This window comes from Nyctibius grandis, chromosome 34 (assembly GCF_013368605.1).
Source record: "Nyctibius grandis isolate bNycGra1 chromosome 34, bNycGra1.pri, whole genome shotgun sequence".
NCBI lineage: Eukaryota > Metazoa > Chordata > Aves > Nyctibiiformes > Nyctibiidae > Nyctibius > Nyctibius grandis.
The window spans coordinates 217,865-242,200 of NC_090691.1; the positions used below are offsets into that span (position 1 = coordinate 217,865).

The 24,336-nt window shown below is 46.3% G+C and overlaps 1 pseudogene; it reads left to right on the plus strand.

Moving 5' to 3' along the window:
• The first annotated feature begins 289 nt into the window (after nucleotides 1-289).
• LOC137675497 (DNA-binding protein RFX7-like) lies at nucleotides 290-22,735 on the plus strand (annotated as a pseudogene).
• The last annotated feature ends 1,601 nt before the right edge of the window (nucleotides 22,736-24,336 follow it).

The window sequence follows — 24,336 nt, forward strand, 5'->3', positions numbered from 1 at the left end:
TTTACGCAGGCCGTGACCCAGCGAAGGGGTGCCCCTCGAGCAGGGCGGCGCGGTGCCCTCCCTCTCCCTCTCCCTCTCCCTCTTCCCGTCCTCCCCGAGGGGCGGTGGAGCCGAGGGAGGCGGGGCGGGGCGCGGAGCGAGAGCCAATGGAGAGGCGCCACCACCTCCCGGGTGGGCGGTGCTCGGGCTTCTGCGCCAATCAGGCGAGCCGAGGGGGCCGGAGGGAGGCGGGGAGCGAGCGGCGGGTAAAGACGGCGGCGGGGCTGAGGGGAGCGCGCGCCGCGCGGCCATGGCGGCGTCTCCTGCGGCTGCGGAGGTGTTGGGGCTGCCGGGCGAGGAGGTGAGGCCTGTGACCCCCCCCGTGCGCTTCACGCTTCCTTTCTCCGTGGAGGGCGGGCGGTGGCTTCCCCGCGGCGCCGGGCCGGGCGGGTCTCCCCTCGGGGCGGGGGTTGCCTGCGGCCCCGCCGCGGTCTGGTGTGGCGGCGGGGTGGGGGAGCGGGGCTGAGGGGCGCTGTGAGGGGCGGTGGGGGCGCGGGCGGGCCCGCCCGGGAGCGGGGCAGCGCGGGGCCGCGCGGGGCCGGCGCCCCCGTGCCAGCTCCCCTCCGCACCCGGCCGCCCGCGGGAGCGCGGTGGGGTTGCGGCTGCCGCGTCTCCCGGCACCGGCGCTCCCGTCTCTGGGCTGCTTTTGGAAAGCTGTGCGAGCCTCCCCCCGCACACGGAGAAATTCGCGTGCGTTGGGCGACTTCCTGGCGAGGGAGCTGGGGGGAAGCAGGATTTGTGCTGCCCCCGCTCCCTCCCGCAGTGCCGGAGAACAAAGACCGTGTTTCAGGCTCTGTCGCCGGCAGCGTTTGAAGCGCCGGAGCCGCGCGTGCCCAAGGCAGTGCGGGGCCTGAGCGATGGCGCTTTTCTCTGCGCTGCCGGTAGCGAGAGTGTGAAATCTTCTGTGCGTTCCGGTGTTCTGTGCGGTGAACTTGTGGGTAACTGGCGGTGAGTTCTGCAGCGACGTCTGCCTTGAGGTCGCGGTTCCTGAGCACGTGGATCCTTGGAAGGTGGCCGGTGCTGCTGGGTCTGTTACTGTGCTCAAGCGGTGGGCGGGGGGGGTGGGCTTTGCGTCGTAACCGTGGCTTGTGAATAGGACAGAATGTTAATGGATAGTGAACTTTGTCAAAAAGAAAGAAGGCAGCTTTTTTTTATAGTTGCAGGTACAGGAATATTAAAAGCTGTGTCCATCAGAAAGCTGTCTAGTGACCTGTGCGAAATGTCAGTAATGTTGTCTTTGAGCCAACAGGATATTTTACCGAGCCTCTCTTTGATCAGCTCTTTTTGTGTCCAGGCAGTGATGATCTCTGTGTCAATGCACATGTGTTGCCTCCTTAGCAGGAATTCACTGTATTAAAACTATGAAATACTATTCCTAGTCTGTTAGCATGGCTCTCTTTCTCAAGTTCAGCTTTACTTCTGGAGAAGTAACTATAAAGCTCTCAATTATTTTTTTTTCCCCCCTCATCTCAATATTTGAATTGGGTAGGAGTTGTAATAGAAAATCAGCACAGCATGCTGCAAGGGTTGCATAGCACTTCCCATTGCAAGATCCTATTTTCAGTTGCTAGTAACTTTTTGAGGCTATCTAGTTGGACTAAAACATTCCATGCCTTAGGCTCTCTATTTTAGCTTTATTAAACTTGGGTCAGTCTAGTTGTTTCATAGGGTCCTTTGCTGTGGGGAAAATATTTTGAAATCTGTTCAAAGTTGAACAATTGTGATCTTCCCTCTATCCTTTTGAACACGGACATGTTCCTTTGGAACAGCTGGGGGAAAGGGGAGAAAGTTTGAGTATGAAACAAATCTATCAGATCCAACTTTTTCCATAATTCAAAAGCTTAGCCAAACTTTTTCAAGTTACAAACGTGAAAAATGCCATTTGTTAATGATCAGAGACTTTGATATTCAGCTGGTGCTTATTGATTCCCATGTAAAGAACTTCCTTGATTTTCTTCGTAGTTTTCATGTGTGATTGTGCATGCAGAAATGACAAAACGAATTGTCTTAGGGTTATAGGAGAAGTGCTGCGAGCTGCTTTTGCCTAGGGTAGTGGGATGGAAGCTACAGTTCTGCCTCTCTAGATTGTCTTTTTTTTGTCTCCCCAGACACAGAATCACACCAAAAACACAAAGTCAGCAACCCAAATGATACAGAAAGTAGCATCAAGGAGTTGTCTGTAAGCGCCTCCCCCACCCTCATTTTGCAGGCTTCTCCTAGTTGATGTCTGCAGGCTGCTGCTTCCCCAGGGCTGCTCAGTGACCCGTTCTGCAAGGTGGGTTTGCTTGGGGGGTGAACCAGAACTGTCTGGTAAAGAAAGTGGTGTTATCTGCAGAACTTCTTTATTCGTTGCAGCTGTTGCATATGATTATATGGTAAATACAGTAATTGTGAATAAATGGTAAAAAAAATAATGAAGGAAGGTGAGGAGACGTTGGTCTAATTGTTGAGGCAGTTGGATGCAGTATTAAGAGTGCAGATTCCCCCCCGAGTTACATATTTATTCCATATTTCTTGGTTAATGGTGTATTAGTCACTTGGGCTTAATAAAGGATTGCTAATGTGATGTTGCTGACACAAACGAAATGATGAAGAAGCTGGGATGAAAAGGAAGCTGTAGCTGAGGTTATTGTGAATACAGTGGATTATTGTATATGCTGTATTTAGGTATCTGAATTTCAGTGCCTGAATCTAGCAGATGCGGTTGTCCTTAATTTCTCTGGTTCAGTTTTTCTTCTATAAAATGGATGTAGTATCCTTCTGTCACCCATAGGACTTGTTATGTTTTAGTTGGACACTGAAATAATGAGCACTAGAAAAGTCAGTGGGGAAAACTAATAATTGTGCATTCAGAGCAGGGTCTTAGCAGTGTGTGGCAAATGAGGTCTGGGGTCACATGCTGAAAAATGCAGACAGGAGAAAATACAAAAAAGCAGTTTGTGAGCAATACCAGTTTTGTTTGCTTAGTAAGGTGTCTGTCTCTTACAAAGAAGTGGTTTATGATAGTATCATCAAAAGTTCTAACCGCATGAACATACAATAACAGGCTAAAATGAATATAATCTAGAAACAACGTTAGACTAAAACCGAGTGCTGATCACATTTCTGATTTTTTTTTTTATTGTGAATTATTTTACATTGCAGGATAGTATATAGAAAAAAGGCAGATGAAGAGATTATACACCTTGCTACAGCTGATTTCAATGTAGAAAAATAAAGAGCTCTAATGATATCTCTAAAAATTACTTTTTATCCTCTCATTAACTTTTTTTAAAGAGAAAAGAAATGCCTTACAGTATACTTCCCACCTCCAGGTCAGACTTTCTCTCACAATGCTCTTTGCCCCAGGCTGCTTGAAAAAAACAGTTGGGAGCATTGACTGCTGCAGACTTTGTCTTGACCTGTGTTGTGGGTAGCTGTGCCTGTCCTTGCACACTTGGGAGACGTCCACCTTTGAATAGAGTTGCGAGTTTTGGCACAGATTCGCAGGAGTGGACTGACACAACTGCTGCTGCTTTTCTTTGTCATAGCAGTAGTAACTTTGCTGGTGCTCTTAAATGTGCTTGTAGAGGTGGGGTATCCTTAGCTACGGGGGTTTTGGCTGAGGGACTTTCTAACAGAGAACTTCCAGGTTGTTGGGACTTGGACTTCTGGAGATGAAACACTTTGATCAAGCATTTTCTGACACAGCGATTCATTTCCATTTACTGTGTTTTTGTGACAAATGACTGCAATACTAAATACAGCATTTTCTAACTAATTGTGGAATGAGCTTTCAAAGATTGAAGGAAGAATTGTTGATATCTCAGCTAATGCTCTGGTATTTCTTTAGTTACAGAAGGAATTCTATTTTTTCAGTGGTTTGCTGGGTTAAAAAAAAACTGTTAAAGAGCTGTCCAGAATGGCAGTGCATTTATTTCTGTTTTCTATTAAAATACCTGCTTGCACTATAGGACTGTGGAATGGCATTTAGTAAAATGGCACCACTTGTCTATGGACACATATTTCATAGCCAGTTTAATGTAAAAATTTCTGTGCATCAGAGTTGTTGCACTCCCAGCCTGAATTAAGAACTTTCTTATTTTGCTGAGCTCTTTTTATATTGCCTAAATAATGTAAGTTAGCTATCTCCTGTGGTCTGTTGTGTCTGTTGAGTTTGATTTGTTTCAGGGATCAAACTATTAATGGGAACTTCTCATAGGCAAAAATACCCTTCCCACTTGTACGCATTTGCCTTTTTAGATTTCTCAGTCACTTGAGAGCTGTCCTAGGGAGAAAAAGCGTTCTTGTTTTCTGCGAGTCACGTCAGATTTCTCGTAAGCATGTGGGATTTCATTCTGGAAAGCTTTAGGTACATTTTTATATTCCTTTAGGATATGCTACTGGAGTAGGTTGTCTGTGGTTATTTTAGCTTGCTGCTGGTGAAGTGAATGTCTTGGATACATGGTTTGTCTTCTCTGCTTCTGCACACCTTACCCCACAGCCCTTCTCGTATTTTGGAGGTGATGCTGATGACCAGAAATCTTTCAGACATTACTTTGGAGACTGACATAGACTTTCTTCTGGATTGCTTCTGGTGAAAACAGTGAGTTCGTTTGGCTCACTTGTGTCTGAGCTTGAGGCAGCCCAGTGCTCCTGTTCCTGTTCAGACCCTATGGCCGCCCCACCACCTCCATACTGGATGTCTGCTCCATCCACTCTGTTCTCATATGGGGCACTCAAACAGAAAAAAAATAGACACGCCTGCCTCTGTGCTTCGGAAGTGCTCTGACTTTATTTTGGGCTGTGAAGGACTTTCCCTTTGCAAGGCGTGATCAGGAATCCAGTGTATCTGGAATAGTTTAGACACTTGTAGGAGTGGTGATGCTTGCTGGTTTGGGGTTTTGGGAGGTTTTTTGGTTTGGTTTTTTTGGTTTTGGTTTGTTGGTGAGTTGTCTTTTTTTTTTTTTTTTTTTTGAACAGCAATATAATTTGTGTAGACCTGATGGTTTCCAGAAGCTGTCTTATTGTCCTGGTTTAAGGCTGGGCCAGCTATGAAACCTGTGGCAGATGCTCTCTGTTAACCCTCCCCACCCCCCACCCCGAAGGGAAAGGGAAAAGGGAGAGAGACTTACGGGTTAGAAAGTTAAAACAGTTTAATAAACTATAATAAGTATAATAATAGTATGGAAATAATCAAATATATATATATATATGGACTGCTGGCCATAGCAGAAAGAGAGCGAGACCCCCGTGATCCCCCCGCTTTATACTGAGAATGACGTGTATGGGGTGGAATACCTGCACTGGTCAATTTTGGGTCACCTGCCCTGTCCGCTCCTCCCTGCAGGTGCGACCCCCCTTCGGCTCTTCACTCGTAAGCAGTGAGGAATTCAGCAGTGACCTTGGTTTCTCTAAGACTAAGTACAGCAAGAACCTTTCTGCACAACATCACTACCGGTGCCTTCAGTGATAACTACAAACTTCGAGCGTTATCAGTCCTGGAAGCAGATGCTGTCTGCAGAACATGCAGTTACTTTCAGAAAGTGCAGTTACTTAGGAGAGACTTAGCTGAAACTAAAAATCACTGCAAGGAAAATTGGCCTGGCTTTAGGCCAAAGCAGGACACTTCTGTACCTGGGTTTGTTCTGTTTTGCCTTTTAAAGCCTTTCACACTGAACTAACAAACACTGACCGTGACTGTTGTGGATATTAGGTTGCATATGTTGAAAAGTGGTTTGGTGGTTGGTTGTTTGGTTTGGATGTGTTTTCTGTTTGTTGGTTTTTTTTTTTTAAGTAAAATTCTGTTGACAAACAGTTAACTACGTTAGTGGTCTCTCATCTCGTTGAATCTTTTCCTTAATTTGCAATCAAACGGAGGATGTTAAATACAATCTGTAGCAACACCCATCATTCCTTGAAGGACAGAGACTTCCTTATTTCTGAATACAAAATGCTCCTGTGGTACAATAAACATTTAAGTTCTTCTAATGAGTTAGTAAGAGCAGACTGTAACTGGCAGGTGGAATTTAATGACTTTCATTAAGTTTACAAGATTGATTAATGTAGTTCTCTAATAGGAGTCTTCCTGAATTTAAAACTTGCTTTGCTTGCTTTGAGAGAATTTCTTCCAAGAAAAATGGTTCTGCTGTGTTGGTCGCCATAGAGGGGGAGGAGAGTGCTCTCTGGGTTGTGAAGGAATGGTCAAGATGGCAAAGTCTCCTCCCCACTTTCCACCTTCTGGTGAAATGAACTGGTGAGATGATGCTAACAAAAATTCTTATCATTTAGAGGTCATCTAACACATATGTCTGCCTCCCTTGCAAGGTCTGAATACTCCAGGAGCTGCTTTCCTTCAGCTAAGGCTCGCCGTTCTGTGGGAGATGCTTTCTTTCAGATGAGGTGGTTGGTTTTAACAATACCTTCCTTGGGCCTGTTTCTCATGCTGTCAGCTTTGTATCTGTCTCCTGCTGGAATTGCTCAAGCTGAGCACAGCATATATGAGTGCTCTTAGCTAGCCTGGTCTTCTAATTATGTGTTGGAGTTTTTTGTTTAAGAGCTAAAGAATTGTATTTAGAATTCTTAGTACCTCTTTCTCTATATGAGGAAGGTCTGTTCTTAAATGTTGTTTTTAAGGTTAGAGAGGTGAAGAATGTCAGTATCTTCTGGACTGCTTAATGGAAAACATTCTGGGCTAACCTCAGTGTAGGTAATAGAAGAGCCAAATCCTTAATTATTCACATTCTGAAAGGTTTATCTGAGATGAAGAGACTGCTTATCGCTCCAGTAAATGCCATGAAGGAATTTGTTTTTGCTGTGAAACACTCAAACATAATTTTTATGGTCACTAATAATCTCAAGGTAAAAACCAAAACAAAACCCAAACTTTTAATGCAGCTTGAAATCGGTGAAGTGCTCTTGGATGGGACATACAGGCTATGAAACTTGCTAAGATAACGAGTTTTATAATTATAGAAACAACAGTTTTCAACTACTGAAATCGGCAGATGCAAGAATCAACTGAAATACGTAGTCGCTTTAGCTGTAAGTACCTTTCGGCGTTGTTTCCGAGCTGTTCCTGGGCTTCAGGGCCTGCTGTGTGACAGTGTCGGTCTTTAATCGATAATTTGTGCTTGACATACAAGCTAGGGTGAAGCTGGATACCTTGAGTAAGATGTCTCACAGATGTGAGTAGCACGCTATAAAAGAAACTGTACATCCGTGGTGTGTCTCTCTTCTGCTCGTGCTTACTCTTTAAAAGGGGCTTGGCTTTAATGCGCTTGTACCCATGCAAGTATCCTAAACTTCTCCTGCTGTTTGTAGCTGTTGCTGAAGGAGGTCAGTCTATGTAGATGTGCGCTGCAGAACATCCCATAATAGTTGATAATACTTTTTTTTTTTTTTTCCTTCCCCTCTACTGACCGTCTGGACCTCAGTCCATGGGATGGGAGGGATTGCTCTGCATGGGACATGGAACGCGATCAGCCCGTTTAACATCCCTTCCCCTTCATGTACTTTCCCTGGGCCAGGCTATTTACTGGTTTCAGTTTTGAACTTCCAAACTACTGGTGTGTTTATTCCAGTTTGCCTTATCTGCACATACCCAGAGCTGAATTGTCTGTTCTCTTTTTATCGGTGTACCATGTGCGGTCACGGTATGAAACTGAAGAAAGCCTTAGTGTATAATTCCTGATATCACCAGAGTCTCAGAAGGTGATGCTGCTGTGGCTGTACTGTTTTATCGTTGCAATATCCTTTGATGTTCTTTTCTTAGCTTGATTTAGTGGTAGTTGATTCTTGACCTATCTAGCTGGAACAAAAGAAGAACAGGATGTTATTGCCTAGAGCAATTGTATACTACAAAGCGTGCTCTCTGTTAGACTGCTCAGGCATTTTCATATTGGCTTCCTCAAAAAAAAGCTGTCTAGTCGCCCAGCAGATACTGCCATTGTATGTTTTACATTAAATTAACCATGCTGGTTTTGGTGTTTCCTTACATCCTGTGTGAATCTTTGCTGTCGAAGTATAGTGGAAGAGCAAAACCAAAACTTGAACCAAAGATTAAAATAGGAAAGCTAATAAAATTAATTTTTCAATACTAATCAAGTGTGTACTCCAAAGAACCCTACTCCTAATTAAAAACCTTTCTCTTTTATTGCTATACAATTATTTTAATTGATCTGAATTTTATGGTGTTAGATTATCTGAGTGTGACTCCAGTCAGTCACCTGCTGGAGGTTTGGGATGTGTCAGGAATCATTTTTCAACCTGAGAAAGGAATTGCAGCTTGCTGAAAACTCCTGTAAAATTGTTTGGAGTTGAAGAATTCACATTAACATCAGAGAGAGCCTTTATAGCCACCGAATTAGATAATAGCATGTTACGTGTTGTTGTTCTTCCTGCTTCAATGAGGAGCAGTTGATAGTTGAATTACTGGATGTTGCAGACAGTAATGACTGGCAAAGGTAAATGCCCCTTGCTGGTGTAACATTACAGTGTTTCGATGCACAAAATGAAAAATGTTGATCTTTTTTCTCCCCCTCCCCTGACTCAGGTATAGGCAGCAGCTGAAACTGGTGAGGTGACAAGTTACAACTCTTTGTTATAATCTTATTGTGAATCTTCCCACATTTAGTTTGTGTAGGAAATATTTTTGTCCTTTGCAGTCCGTGGAACTGGCAGCGCGCTCTGCACGCGCACAAACACGTATGTACACATGCGTGTGCGCACTCAGCCTGCGGTCTGCCTGCAGGGGCTCGGGCTCGGGCCACACTTACCGTTCTCTGGTCTGGGCCGTGTTTTGTGCTATAGTCATCACCGTGTCACCATTTCTTAGTTTATGCCTTCTTTCTCACCGTTTCCTTCTGCACGTGCCTTTTCTTCTGTCTTCTGCTCTTAGACTTCCATCAGTGCAGTAGGAGTCTCTCTCCCAGTTGTTACTGGCATCATTTTCCTACCGTGTGAACTTGGGAAGGGTGGGGGCGAGAATGGACAGTGTTAATACCTGTTCTTTATAGTCCGTGAGTGTAAACAGCTGTAACCCAGGCAAGACCATTCTATTCTGATAAAGTTGTGAGCAAGTTTTAAACTCCTTAAAAGCTTGAAATTTCTTTCCAAATGCTGTTTTCTTGCCCAAAATGGGCATCTCAAGAACTTCTCACCTTAATACATGTTCATTGAATCTAGGTAGATTCGTAGTGACTTTTGTGGAAATAAAACACTTACCAGCTTCTGGAAGTGCCGCTTTATTAGTTTGACTCTTGCTTTGCTGTGTAGAGAGCACGTTTTAAAGCTATTTTAATAGGCATACATAAAAAGGATTTCTGTGTTACGATCAGTTCAAGGTATCACAGGCTGGCAGGCATTGCCTTTAGAGCTTTAGGTTATTAATTCTCTACATATCAGCTCAGAAGCCTTCTGTTTCATCATCTTGTTTCAAACTATAAGTTAGTAAATGGATTCATTGTTGGAGCTTGTGAAAACGGCACGTGTTAGTAGACTCAGCTATTTTGACCAGTTAATCTTGAACAAGTACTTTAGAGTATACTAATACGATTAACAATAGAATAATGAGAAGACCTGGGAGTTCATAATAAGATAACAAACTTGCTGATTCAGCTCTGTAAAGGATGTTTTGTCTGACTTAATCAGACCAAGAATTTTTGGGCAGTTCGGTCTTTGTAATATGTGGTAGCCTTATCCTCCCCACATACACCATCCCTCAGCTTTAAAAATGTTATATAACCCCTAAAAATAATTTATCCTTGAATTTGTTAGGAGCAGACTAACAGATCTAAACACTGGGTGTCATTTGCACTTCATCTGTATGGAACCAACTCCCTGGCAGATTCAGTGCTTTAACAAATGCTGCTGCTTTTCGCACACTGTTTTTACCTGATTCATGTTGGGGTACTTGTATTCTCTGAGGGCACACCTTAACAGTTCGCAGTTCTGGTGGTGAGATAAATGATTTGTTTCTGGTTTGTACAGGATGCTGTGTTGTGGGCCATTATTGTGTTCCCTTCCCTTCTCTTCCCTGCCACCCCCCGCCCCGCCTCCAGCCTCCAAAGCAGCTGGCAGTCAGAGGTTGTCAAAAGAAGCTGGACATCCTTGCTCCATCTATCTAAACAACCCCTGTACGACTCTGTGCCCAGAGCTGCTGCCTTTGGTGGGCTGTCGTATTGCGTGTCCCTTGGAAGTGCACGTCTGGGTTAAAGAGCAGCTGGGTGCTGGGGCATTAAACCTGTAAGGCTCCTGGTGTGTTCAAAGCAGCAGTGAACACACTTGTCTCTTCAGCTGTACAGACGGAATAAATCAGAGTGACCCCTTCAAGTGACCGTCAGGACTGCAAAAGCGTGAGTAGACATTTATGGCCAGGAAGAGACTCTTGGGGAGATAAATTGGTGTGAGAGAGCAGCTCCATAGACAAGCTGCAGCGCTGCTGTACCTGGCTGGCGTGTTTCTGGCTACTGACTAGGTGCCTATCCCTTCCTATGCAACCAAAACCTATGCTACTGGAAGCACCACGGTGGTGGAATAGTAGCAACGCGAGATTGAGGGTGTCTCCAGTCACTGTAGAAAGTGTAGAAGAGGTACAAGCTGCAGCCTGTGTGTGTCTTGGACCACGAAAACACTCTCAGGCTGAAGCTGCCTGTGGATCTCCAGAAGCAGTTACTGGTCCACCATTTCTTGTACGAGTGGCTACAAAGGGGGCAAACAAGGATGTCCTGAGCAAGGTGAATGAAGAAGAAAAGGTTCAAAATTGCCTTTGAAACCACAAAATTTTGGTTTTGAACCTATTCCCTGTAGATACCAGAATCAAATACGTGATGCTTTGTCTCTGTGCAGAGCTTGTATCGCCTAATCTTTGGCTGCATGAAATTAGCTTCAGCCAGTCCTGGAACTCTTTGGCTGTTCATGGCTTTGAGATCAGTGTGTTTGGGGCAGCTTTTGTGAGCTGTAGCAGCAGTTCCTTAGCGATTCTGCCCGTTATCAGTGTAGGGAGAAGGGGTCGTATGGTCCCAGTGCAGGCTGGTGTCCTGTCAGCAGGCCTGTCTGCCTGTTCAGGATGTGTGAGGTCACAGCATAACGGGTCCTTCCAGTGTGAGGCCCTTCTGACTCTATTTGGATCTCGCTGTCTGAATTTCTCCTGATCTGCCTTGCGCGCTACTGCGACCAGAGAATGGGAACCTCATGTCTTGTGTTGCCCTTGCATGTTAGTGTGGGTTTTTTCCTGAGGTTTCTAGTCATTATAGCTTGGAAAAGGAAGACGTGGACCCTTCAGTATCGTCTGTCAGTTTAAAAAATACACAAAAAGGTGTGTGGTGGGTTTTTGGGGGGTGAGAGTGGTCAGTGGAAAAGGAGATGTGTGGGGAAGATTGTTGTGAACAATGCAGAATTTTTGTGGAACTGTTTTTGTTGATGTAGAAGGATATTCCTACCTGGCAGTTCATAAGCAGATGTCAGCTTGCTTGGTTGTTCTGGGGACTAGCTAAAATCCTGTAGCTGTCCTAGTTTGGCCCCGACCCCACACAAATAATACTCTCTCTTTCAGCAAGGCGTATTTGAATCAGCCTTCAGCGTGCCAGCCTCAGGTTTGCGGCCTCTCGTTTCCTGAGGTCATGTACAAAGCACCTTGTCTTTTTGTAAAACAGCATTCAGATAAATGGAGATCTGTATTATGATACAAATAAACAAACTACGTGATTAAGGCGACTTTAAAATCTGGGGAGTGTGGATCCTATTTCTGGGATCTTCCCCATGTAGACTACGTCGATGCCGTGTTAAGCCTGACTCTGATGCCTACGCCCAAGAGGAGCTAATGGTCTTTATTTTTCTCCTGCTTGAATAACTGAGAAAAGCTGGTGGTCTAAGCAACGAAACGCAGCTGCAAGAGAAGGCATTTATCTTGTAGGGCAGTGGATCCTACAACAAAGTCTGCTCTTGGTCTTTTTCTGAGGAGGAGACAGTGAGATTGTTTGTTGAGCTAGATTCTGTCAGTTGGGTCCCATGGGCCAGTTGAGGACCCTCCTCTTGTTGGGAGAGGGTGGTGGTGCGCTGAGTGAAGGGCAGTAGTGCTCAGTGAGAGTGAAAATGCACACGTGGTGCTCTTGAGCTTGAGTAGGCTCTGAAACTCACTGATGTTGAAGGTCACTGAAGCCAAGTAATGGATGGAAGATAAATTTGATGCTGTTTTGGCATGTTAAGACAAGGGTGGCTATTTTAGGATATTTGTGATATGTAAAAATACTAACAAACGGCTCTGCTGAATTTGATGCTGACACAGTTTTATACTTATTTTTTTCTTACACCTGGTCAGTTCTATTGCTGTCATAAAACATCCTGGTAACATTATGTGCCTTAAAGCCTGATCATGGCTAAGAATTTGGAAAGCTTAGGACACCTACTAGTGGTCAGTGCTGGATGAGGTAGGTTGTTAGGTCTTTCTTCTCTGAACTGTTAGATTTCCTAGTAGGACATAATTTTTCTTGAGGTGAAGGTGGAAGATGGACTCGTGATTTGGCTGGAATGGTCTTGGCCGTTGCTGTCCGTAAGCGGGTATTGTCGATGTCCATCTCAGTCCCCTGGCAATCACCTCTGACTACAGAGGGTGGGAGAAACTTGCTTACCTTTTTTTTTTTTTAATTTTATTTTTATTTAGTGGTTTGTTTTCAGCTTTACCTTGTTAGTCAGTAGTCTCTGCCTCAGGATTAGCAAGCAATTCTATCCGTTAGCTTTACGAACCCCTCCAGTTGGTATTAGTTAGGGAGTCCAGCCCTGTGGTTATGTAGGAGAGCAATGATAAAGCAAACTTTCTGAGTGCTTCCTACGTGTCCTTTTGAAAGCCCTTTCAATGACATGTGGAATTCAGGAAGGCCCCAGGGAGGACATCTGCTGCTTCCCCCATTGCTCTTGGTATCTGTTTAACTCCTTAAGCACCGAGATTGGGTCAGCTTTCCTCACTAGTGTCTCTGGCTAGCCATTGCCTACAGACAGTCCTTCATCTGCAAAGCTTTCTGCTTTCCAGGGAAACAGTGCTCCTCTGTCTCCTTCCTCTGACATGGTCACAGCTGTTGGGATTTTTTTCCCCTCTTGAATTCAGTAGCTCATCAGATAAGCCATGTAAGACTCTGCACAGCTATATTAATTAACAGGAGGAGTGCAATCACTTATGTCACTCCTGTGAAGCTGTAATTTGAATAACGTGTAACTGAAATAGTTTTTTGGGTTTTAAAAATTTCATACCCTGCTGCCCTGTCATTTCAGAAATCCCAATATTTTGAGCGTGGCCTCTGTGTACTGAAAAACAAAAATAGATGCAAGAATTCTTTATTCTTGCCTTTTTCCAGAGTTCTCTACTGCTTTATTAATCTGTTCTGATAAATTTGATACACTTTTCATTCCCCTCAGGAAACAAATTTATGGTCGGAGTCTATTTCCCACTCTCTGATGAATGCCGAGATACCGTTAGCTGAAAACTTGCTCGGTCCATACGCATTTGTCCGGGTGTTTAATGCAAGTCCCTCGAAGGGCTAGTGAGATGTAAATGGCAACCCATTTTGTGTCCTAACTCATGCCCATGGGCACCAAAAATTGTCATGCTGTTCGGAGCATGTTCTCACAAAGGTTCTTCCCTACTCTGGAGAAAACATGGCTAAGAATTGCCTGCTGAGAAACACGGGAGCTGCTTGGGGAAACTGCTCCCAGATGCTCTCCTTCCTGGGAGCAGCAGCAGTCACTGGGCTGTATGAACTGTGGCAGCAGCAGCAGCTTGCTCTTACCGTTGCCCCGTGCAATGCGTGCTGCATCCAGTCTGATACAGGTGTATTGCAGGGCTCGCTGGGGAGAATGGTGCCTGCCACTGCCAGAGCAGCGTGGCACTTGGGAAAGAAGGCTGGCAGGAACAGCAGTGTGCTGGGTTAGCAACCCTGTCCTGTGGGGTTAAGCACCCTGACTCAAATAAAAATCCCACTCCTTTGGAATGCCGAGAAACAAAATAAAATTAATTCTAAAAACAGCCAAACCCTGTTGTGTTGACTTATCCAGTTTCTTGGATCCTGTGTCTACCATCATATGTGGATACACCGGTGATAAGACTTTAAAAGGGATAAAAGCAGAATAAGTTTGCTGCTGAAACTTAGAGCTGTTTCTATCAAACAAAATAACTTTGTTGCTTAGTCTATAGTTTTCAGTGTAAATTCAGAATTATGCCAATAATTGCTTTAGCTTTATAAATTAAAAATAGATCTGAAAAATAAATCTGAATGCATGTTGAATATGTTCCTTTGTATTTTAGGAGAACCCGCAAATTGTCAGGGTGAAGGTTACAGCTGTCATTGGCCTGGCCAAGAAGGATAGCTTAGGAGCCAGGTAAGAGTATATGTTGTCATCTTCGTTTAGCCCGTGCCCAGGGCTCAACAATAACAGTTTTTCTCTCACCCACTGTCCCTTTCCCAGATGAGGAAGGAAATTGGGAAAGAGAGGGAGACTTGTGGGTTAAAATTAAACAGATTTAATAAAATAAACAAACCAATATAAATGCTAACACAAAGCACACACAAGTGTACTTAGCTACAGGTTGCAGCAGGTTGTCCAGGAATAGCAATTGTCAGCAATGAGGGGAAAAAAGGGAGGCCAGAAGAGAGGAGAGCAAAAGCAGCCCCCCTTCTCCCCCAAGCCCTCCCTTTTGTAGTGACCTTGATTGTCAATGATGTAGAACACAGCTGTGGGCCAGCCTGGGTCAGCTGCCCTGCGTTTGACTGCTGATGGCCCTGATCACCACGGCTGGCCACACACTGAGACAAAATCCCAGTGAAACCAGGACAGAACTGGAGACAGAGAACAGTGCTCATTTTACTAGAATAAGTAAACTTAGCAAAATAATTACCTTTTGTTGCTTTATTCCCTGTTATCATTAGGTTGGATGCTCAGTTGCACGAAGATCTACGTTTGCAGAGGCAGATGAAGTCTCTGTTAATTTAGGACTGTTAATGACTATGAGGATGTCTATAATTAAGCAGCTCTCATAGTTCAGTAGGGATACAGTGGTATACCTAGTGGTCCTCAGTACGTGTTTATGTTAGACCTGTAAAGGTGAATCTGGTTCCTGGGGAAGGTATGTTTTATTAAATTGTGTCCTCTTAAGCTCTCTTCCATTGAGGCTGTGTAGGCAGAATCTTTCTCTGGACACTGACAGGTCTCTTACCTGCTGCTTTTCAAATATTCCTGAGGACTTCAGGCCTTACCACACTCAAGCTGTACTTCTCTGCTTTTATGACGTCCTAAAATAAGTGAACTGAAACAGATACTTCAAACTGAGTTGTGGAGTAAATCTTAACTGTGCTCTCTATAATGCCTCTATTTGTTATGTCTCCACATGACTTTGCCTTGTTCTCTACCGAGTTCAAAGCCAAGACGATGGTATTAATGGCTCCGTTTGTACACGTTTAACGCATTCAGTTTGTTGTGGATCGCTTCATTCATGTTAAATGTGATTCTAAATATGGATGGGTCTAAGTGTTTTCTTTTGAAAACCCTTGATGGAGTCTAGCACGCAGGCTGGCCTCTTGTATTAACTTTGATTCCACTCACACTTCCTTTCTCTTTGTTGCAGGAGCTCTTGTGACAATCTTGGCTCCCAGCCACGTTGCTGCAAATTACTTTTCTTGCAGGTATCTGTCTAAAGAGATCTGAATATAAGCAGTGGTCTGGGGTTTAGTTTGTGATTCTCCCATTCCTCCGATGAGGACCCTGGTCTTTTAAAGCACTTTAGGGCATGGTTAACTTTAAGCATGTGAGTAATTGTGCTGGGTTTATGTGCTTTGCTAGATCAGGAGTTTGGTGCCAGTACAGTGGTGGTTTGCAGACAGACTGCTGCTGTAGCTGTGTTTGTGTCTGATAACTTGTCCTGATTTGGAAACGATTGTCTGTCTTCATTTTCTCTCAAGAGCAGATTTTCTTACAGGTATTTCTGATATGTCAGATGCAAATTTTCCTGAGATGTTTGATCAGCATCAGGTCGTACAATCACGTCAGCTGCTGTTGTGATTGATGCCATTAGAAATAAGGGCTGGAGGGGGGCATTGAGAGGGATAGGAGACCCTTCTCCGGGGGCAGTTGTGTGACTGAGATTCCAGCACTCGATTTCAAATCTTCATTAAGGATCAAGGTAAAAAAAAGAATTATTTTGTATTTTGCTACATCAGATGAATTCCAGTTCTATTCAGTCTCTGGGAAAGCTTACATGCAATGTGATTGTTTGTACATCTACTGTGTTCTTTGTTTCCCTGTTCATTCTCAAAATGAGTCACTTAATCATTTAAAGTGGTTGTGGGTTTTTTTTGTTTTGTTTTTTTTTTGGTTTTTGTTTTGTTTTGTTTTTTTGTTTTTTGTAGCAGTGGCTGAAGTAAATCACGAAAATGAAGGACGAGGAGGGAAGTGCAGGCGCACAACATGCCCCCTAGACTTCCCTCTGGGAAGTTTTGCCCACACCTGTCCAGCAGAATTTGTTTGGACTAAGGCAAATCTCTTGCCTTAAGACAGGTGATTTCAAATGGAAACGGGTGGCCAGGGCTGTGAAGTGGAGTGATCCCCTTCTGGATCACGTTCTTTCTGCTCCCAGCTCTCTTTTCTTTATTGCAGCTTGGAACTGATGGGTGGCAGGGGCAGGGTTTGCTGCCTGTGTATGCTCCTTTTTTTACCTGTTGTTGCTTGGCTTCGTTGGTTCTGCTTGCCGTGAGCTAGAAGGAATGCTGGGTGTATGTACAGCTCTTCCACTCCTGTAGCTTCTCCCCATAATTCCTTCAAGAGAACATGGTTTCCTTCAAGGAAAAGGGCAGTTATTTCCAATGCATGCTTCAGGAGCTTGGACAGTCATTTCAGGAGAGGTTCTTTGTAGAATGGCAAATAAAATATTTTCATTGGACTTTATCGCAAGGAGCTACAGTGTCTGTGCATTAACTGAGGAAAAAGCAAACTTTTACCCTCAAAGAAAAATGTGTTGAATTTTTTTCTCACAAATGTTACTTGCCTTCAGTGTTCGGCCCACATAGCTGACTTGTTTTCCAGGAATTGCAATATATTTGGGCATTTCACTGCTCTGTGAGGATGGAATTGTGAAAAGGGAAACATATCGCAGTGTTGAAGCTCTCATGGTGCATGCAGACTGTTGCTGAGAGGGTGGGCTCCCAGAGCACAGTTCCCAAGCGTGTATTGGGTATCTAAAACCAAATACTTGCCCTAAAATGGCGTTGATTTAATTTATAAGAGTTTATTTTAAAATAAACTGTGAAATCTACGAAATGTGAATGATGTTAAAGCCTTTTTAGAGGGGCAGTTCAACAGGGTTGGTTGGTCACTGCAAGAGCATGCTAATCCTCTTGACTGTTTAATAAACAAAAGATGATAAATGTGATGTGATTTTGTAAGTGAGATCAGCACCAGCTGCACAGATGAGACTGACTCCCTGTTCTTCTCCCTGGAAGCACCACTTGCTTGCTTGTGATCAGCAAAGGCATTGTCTCCAGAAGAAATGTTCTCTCATTCTAATTTCCATAGTTTTTTCACCTTTTCCTTCTTTATTTTTTTTTCCCTGGACATTTCTCTTCTTGCCCTTCTTTCACCACATCCCTCGTCACACCCAGGTTGTGATCCATTCTGATATTATATGCGTTGTGTTTAATGCCTTGGCCATTAGATAATACCATCTTCTCAGAGCTGCTCCTCTGTGGCACAGACCCACAGCTTTCTGGAAAGATTTTTCATTTTCAAAGCTGCCTTAGACATTGATAACAAAACAGAACCCCAGCAGATGATTTAAGTTTAAAGGTTCATCTGAAACTTACCCGCTGCCCTCTCCTGTCAGTTACATGAAATGCATTGTTTTTGGATTTTGCTGACACAAAAGCTGCAGTTTGGGATTCCAGAAACAAGATACCAGTCCATGGTGTTTTAGCAGCTTGTCTGACAGATAGAGGTTTTGCCACAAATGTGGAAATAAACTGAAACACTGAATAATTTGAGGATGAAGTGGATGGGAGCACCTTGTGGAGGAGGTGTTCCCAGAATGGTTGCGGAGGTGCCTGCCACGTGTTCTGTGTGGTTAGATACAGAAGTGGCACTACAGCAGACAGGCTGTGCATGGTTATAATTCATTCTTCTTCTTTTTGTATTCAGGAATAAAAGGGATCCCCCAGCCCTCAGCTTTTATACCTACTGCTGAAAGCAGTTCCTTTCAACGGCAAGTGAAAACTCTGCCATCTCCTGTTGATGCCCAGCAGCAGCTGCAGCGTAAGATCCAGAAGCAGCAGCAAGAACAGAAACTGCCATCTCCTTTGCCAGGAGAGTCTCCAGCAAAGAAACCAGAAGGCACCGCAACCAAGGGTGTGACCAGTATGTCTAATGGAAGTCCTGCAGTTCTGTCTCCTCCTCCTGTTGGCATTGTTGTGGCAGCTGTCCCCAGCCCAATACCCGTAATGTTCTCCAGCCGTTCTCTAGAGAAACCGCCTTATGCAAGGGTGGTAAATTGCCAGTAACTGAGCAGTGGTGTCAGTGGGACAGAAAAACCGTTTATGTTCCAAGGCTTGGGTCCCTTGACACTTTTCTGTCCCAATGACTCTGTTGTGCCGTGAGTTACGGGATCGATACAGAGGCAGCAGAATTCTGACCCCATAGCATAGGCCGAGTTAGTCTTTGAAGTCGTTGACAGTGGAATGTCAGCTAGGGATAATGAAGGTTATATGTGGGAATAATTGCCCTTGAGATGAAGTTTAACCAGATGACAGAGCTGACACCAGTTGTGTGGGTCGCTGAGTCCCTAACAGGGAATCTGAACTGGCTTTCATTGGTCCAGCACGTTTAGTGACAGCAGTGATTTTATTTTTGCATGAGTGTCTGTAGCATGGAACATCTTTGTCTTTCAGCCATGCAAAACTGGGCGAGGGGGAAAGGTTATTTGTTTTTAAGGTGTTAGCTGAGTTGTCGATGTCAAAAGGTAAGCCAGTTTTTCTGCCTGATAGTGGGTTTGTCTGGCTTTTGAAACCTTAACAATGAGCAGTGCTTTGAACGCATCCTCTCCTCTTTAACCTTTGTGTGTCTGCCTTTGTTCCATGTGGTGAAGGGTTGTATGGGAATGACCTTTCATTAGCAGAAAAGCAGAGTCATCTGTAGACCAGTGCCTCATGCCTTAAAAATTGAGGCCACATATATCTGTCTACCAATCGTTAGGCAAGACAAATAGAAATTGTCTTGTATGTAGTTAAATAGCTTGTTTTGTTCCAAACTGACCTTCAGTAGCTTTGGTGTATTGAGCTGTGTTGTCCTTCACCTTTTAGTCGCTTGGGGATGAGGTGATCTGTGGGCTTTGAGAACTTCCTTGCTTTTTGTCACCACCCCTTTTCTTTCTCTCTTTCTCCAGGTGCCAAGGACCAGGCAGTTGGTGACGTCTCCAAGTCCTGTGGGATGGTCCAATAGCAAGGTCCTGCCACTCGATGTTCAGGTGGTTACTCAGCACATGCAATCGGTCAAGCAGTCAGCAAAGACTCCCCAGAAGGTTCCCGCCAGCCCAGCTGGTGACCGCTCTGCCCGGCATCGCTACGTGCAGATCTTGGTGAAGCCAGCAGATACCAGTGCTCTCACCGTCCGCTCTCCCACGCCGGTGCTCTTTACCAGTAGCCCAGTCAAGACTGTTGTGCCGGCTCCGCATGTGAATTCCTTAAACGTGGTAGAAATGACAGCAGTGTGTCTTACCCCAAGCAGCAGTGGTGTGCCCGTCAACCAGGCGCCTTCCATTGGCAGTCGTGCAGGAGCAGTAGCAGAAGGGAGGACTGGTCCACAGATGAAGAATGGATCTGTTGTTTCACTGCAGTCTCCAGGATCCAGGCCTAGCACTGTTGTAGCTGCGCCTGCGGTCCAGATCAAAATGGAACCAGAAGCATTGCTGGATGAGAACTCAGTACAGGGCCAAGAGAGCTCCGACATGTCTAAATCCATAAAGGTAACCCCTGCCCTGCCTCCTGCTCAACTAATTAATTTTGAGGTTGCAGCCTTGAAGGATTCGGCTGATGAGGTCATGGAGGCAAAACCACTTCAGGGCTGTGATCAGGGAGCTGAAGAAGCAGGGACCAAATAGAAAACACAGTCTAATGAGATCACACTAGTTTCTTCAGCAGGCAATAATCAAAGCACTCTGAAGCCCTCAGTTGCCAGTCAAAACTTGTCCAGCACCAGCATCGGTTCCCCTCCTCCTGGTGAGTCTATGGTTAAAGTCAAAATGTGCACTAAAAGTCCAAGAAAGTGACAACCTTCTACACGTCGGGATTCCCAGGTACCACCTGTAAAGAAACCACTGGTGGAGCAGCTTCCAGCTGGTAGTGCTGGGGAGGGTCAAAAAGCAAACGGTGTTAAGAAGTCTCCGAAGGTTGGATCGTTGGCTAACAGTGACAATACAGCAACACGTGCTCAAGTTCCCAGCACGGTACCTGTGAAGGTACCTGTACGTTCTGCAGCTGCAGCAAACTTAGCAACAGAGCTTTCTTTGAGCACCAATTTAAATACCAGTGGTTCTACTTAAGGACAGCAGCTTGCATCAGCATCATCTCCAGATATAAAAGAACTGGAAGGAAACATGTTTGTCATAGAAAATGATTCCAAATCTGATGGCAGCTTTAACCCAAATACATGGCACCATGGCACCAACACCTCCGACTTCGTGAGTTGTGAACAGCAGCCAGCTATCGGTGTTACGACTGTTGCAGGGCACTCTGGCTCTGGTGACTCACGGGAATCGGCACGGGAGCCAGTGCCCTGCGAAGGCACACAGCAGGATGCGTACAGCCAGCAGTTACAGACCAGCCCCAGGACTCCTCCTGGGGTCAGATACAAGCACAGTCTTCAGGTCGGTTACCTCTGCAGCCTGAGCTGAAGGAGTTTGAACATACAGTCCCTCAGTCAAACGCAAACTTCTTTTGATTTGATGATGACCTTACCCAGGACAGCATTGTGGAGGAGCTGGTGCTCGTGGAGGAGCAAATGTCCAGGAATAATTCTCATCCTTAGGGTGGCTGTCTAGGAATGGCACTTTGGAGTCAGACTGCAGCTCAAGGAGCTCCCGTGTCATCTCATCCAAGCAGCGCACACTTCTACCATTCGATCCATAACAGCAGCGCTCCAAATCACACTCCCACCCTGTCGGGTTCCGGATTTAAGGTCCGCCTCTAAAGCAAATCTAGAAATAAAATGCAGACAGCCGCCCCCCGTCCGCCCCCCCCCCCGAGAGAGAGAGAGGGAGAGAGAGAGACCCGCCTAATTAGTCAAAAAAGGAGCAAATCTAGAAATAAAATGCAGACAATCCCCGTCCCCTGCTCCCCGAGAGAGAGAGAGAGAGAGAGAGAGACCCGCCTAATTAGTAATTCCAGTGCAGCCCACGTGCGGCATGCCTGGTTCAATGCAGACAGCCCGCGCGCAGGGCCCGCCAAAAATATAAATAATTCCAGTGCAGCCCACGTGCGGCGTGCCTGGTTCAATGCGAACACCCGGTATGCTTAACCTGCCTGCAGGTAAAGCACCCCCAAAAAATCCTGACCCGAAATATTAAAGATTCGTGATCCTTGAGTTCAGACAAAGCACAACCGAGGCACGGTATCAACAAACTTGGCTCTGACTTTATTAGATCCAACACTGAGGCAACTCAATATTCAAGGAAAAGAGAGAGAGATAAAAGAAAGAAAGAAACAGAGAAAACAGTTGAAAGAGAAAGAGAAAGAAAATATTCACCACCCTGAGATCCAGCGGTGTCCTGCTTGGAAGATGGCGGTGAGGGTCCCACGTGTTGAAGTGATCCAGCCTCTTTTATAGAGTTTTTCGGCAGAGTCATGTGACTGGGAGCCGTCAGTCAACAGTTCGCACCAATCACAGGTCCGAAGGCGGGACATGTCCGGTTCCTGCGCCGCAGGATTGGCCCCTTGCCAGGCTGTAACCGGAGACACGCATCCGGAGGCGGGTGGAGGGCGGGCGCCTAGCTTATTGCGCCATCCCACGTTGCCAGGCTCAGGCATTCCAGGCAGCCGCCATAAGATGTCGCCCGAGCACGTGGTTTACGATTTCTGAGACAATGCTCAAAAGGAAGGGCCAGATTCCCACACACCCCCACCCCGACTCCAACACCCACCTCTGAAATGATCGCTGGATCTCAGAACGTGTCCCCAGAGAGCCCTTGTTCGAGGCTGGCTCAGACAGCTCCCGTAGGCGGCGCTCTAGGAAGCAGCCGGCATGCGCCCATCGGCCACCGCTTTTGAACTGCAGCAGCACTGTCCCTCCAAGTCCCGTGGAATGCCAAAACCCGTTTGCATTTACTCCCATCAGCTCCAGTGTGGCTTACCATGATGCCAGCATGATATGGAGTAGCCCCGTGAAGCCAGTGCAGTGGCCTATGGCTACCCATCCTGACAAAGCCAAGATGGAGTGGGGCAATAACGGCTGCAGTGGGGGCAGCAGTTCATCGGTTGCAAACCACGGCATCCCTCGGAGCTGTCAGGAGCTGGTGGAAGACCGCGTCAGGAAGCGTGAGCCCCGCTGTCCGTCGCCAGCGTGATCTCAGTGGAAGCACTGTTTACCCTGTCTCAAATATACCGCGCTCTAACCTGACACCTTTTGGAGGTCCAGTGGCTCCTGAAGTTCACGATGTACTTGCCATTGTCCCTGCAGACACCAGTGCCAATAACACAGTGCAAAGAAGCCAGTCAGTCCCGTTGACTGGGATGATGCAGGCGGCCTTCCTGTCTCTTCAGAAACAAACACACACTAAAAAAATAGCCAGCGTGTTGTTAAACAAACTTGATTGTGATGGTGATGATGCAGTGAGAGGTTTGGGAATGAACAACACTGTCAGGTTCCCAATTAAGCTTGTCAGCAGGTGCCTGGCCCTTGGCCCTGGACAGCAACCCCAAGTAAATCAAATGCAGTCAGTCCCATGCGGGACCCCCCTCTAAATCACACAGCATGTTGATGTGAATCACAGGACATTGAACTGGGGGAGAGGAGGAAAAAGGCGGGGTGATAAGGAGGGGGGGTGACAACAGGAGGTCCTGACGCTCCCCTCCCTGCTCCAACGTGCCCTCTGCTCCGTTGTCTTCTTCCTTTTCAGGGGGCTCCTCATGCTCTTCGCCCTCTTCACCTTCCTGTGCCTCCCCAAAACCAGGGGGGACCTTTCCCTGAGGGCTGCCCCTCCCCCACCACCCCTTACTCCCCCTCCCCCACCCCAGAAAATACAGCACTGAACTGCAGCTCCTGGCAGGGGGGTGGGGGTTCAAGGGGGGGGAGGGGTTGGGGTGCCCCTCCCCCGATTTAGGGCCCCCTCTCCCCACAGTGAAAGGCTCAGGGTGGGGAGGAGGGGCCAGGGACCCTCTTAGACACCTAATTTTGGGGTCTCCCCCTTAATTTTGGGGTCCCCCCTTAAACACCCCAGGAGGGCACGTCTGACTTTTGGGGACCCCTCCCCCCCCAATCTAGGCCCCTCCCCCCAGCCTGAAAGAGAGGTGGGGGAGGGACGACCCCTAATTTTGAGGTGGCCGGGGGAGGGGGGGAGGTACAGTTTTGGGGTGGCCCCCACCCCAATTTGGGGTCACACACACACCCCCCCCCCCCGCACACCCCTAAGGGGTTGGGGGGGGGGTCTTAAGGGTTTTGGGACCCTTCCTGAGGGGGTGGGGGAGGGGATTTTGGGGTCCATGCCCCTCCCAAGTGCATGTATATAAATGCTGAGTCCCCACAACAACCCAGGCCCCCCCCCCCTCATAAAATAGAGGCAACTGTTAATGCTCAAACACCATTTAATTAGGGGGGGACGGGACGGGCCACAAATTTGGGTGGACTCCAACACCAAGGGGGGGCACCCAGATATCAAGCGGGGGTCCCCTGTATCGGGCGGGGGGGCAAGGGACCCCAATATCAAAGGGGGGGGTCCCCAAAACAGCAGCTGAGTGTCATGGCACCGGTGGCTCCATCACCTGGTGGGGGGAGTGGGGTGGGTTAGGGGGGACTGCCATAATCTTGGGGGGGAGGGGGGCAAAATATTGGAAACATGAACCCCCCCACTCTGTACCTGCAATATCGCAGCCAGTAGCGGGGGGGGTGGGGCCCTCGAGGGGGAAACTGTTGGGGGGGACAACTGTTCAACTGCTCATTTTTTCAACTGTTTAACAGTTTAATTGTTCAGTTGTTTAACTGCTCATTCGTTCAAATGTTGAATTGTGCAATTGTTAACCCGTTCAATTTTGCAATTGCTTAACTGTTTAATTGTGCAGTTGTTCAATTGTGCAGTTG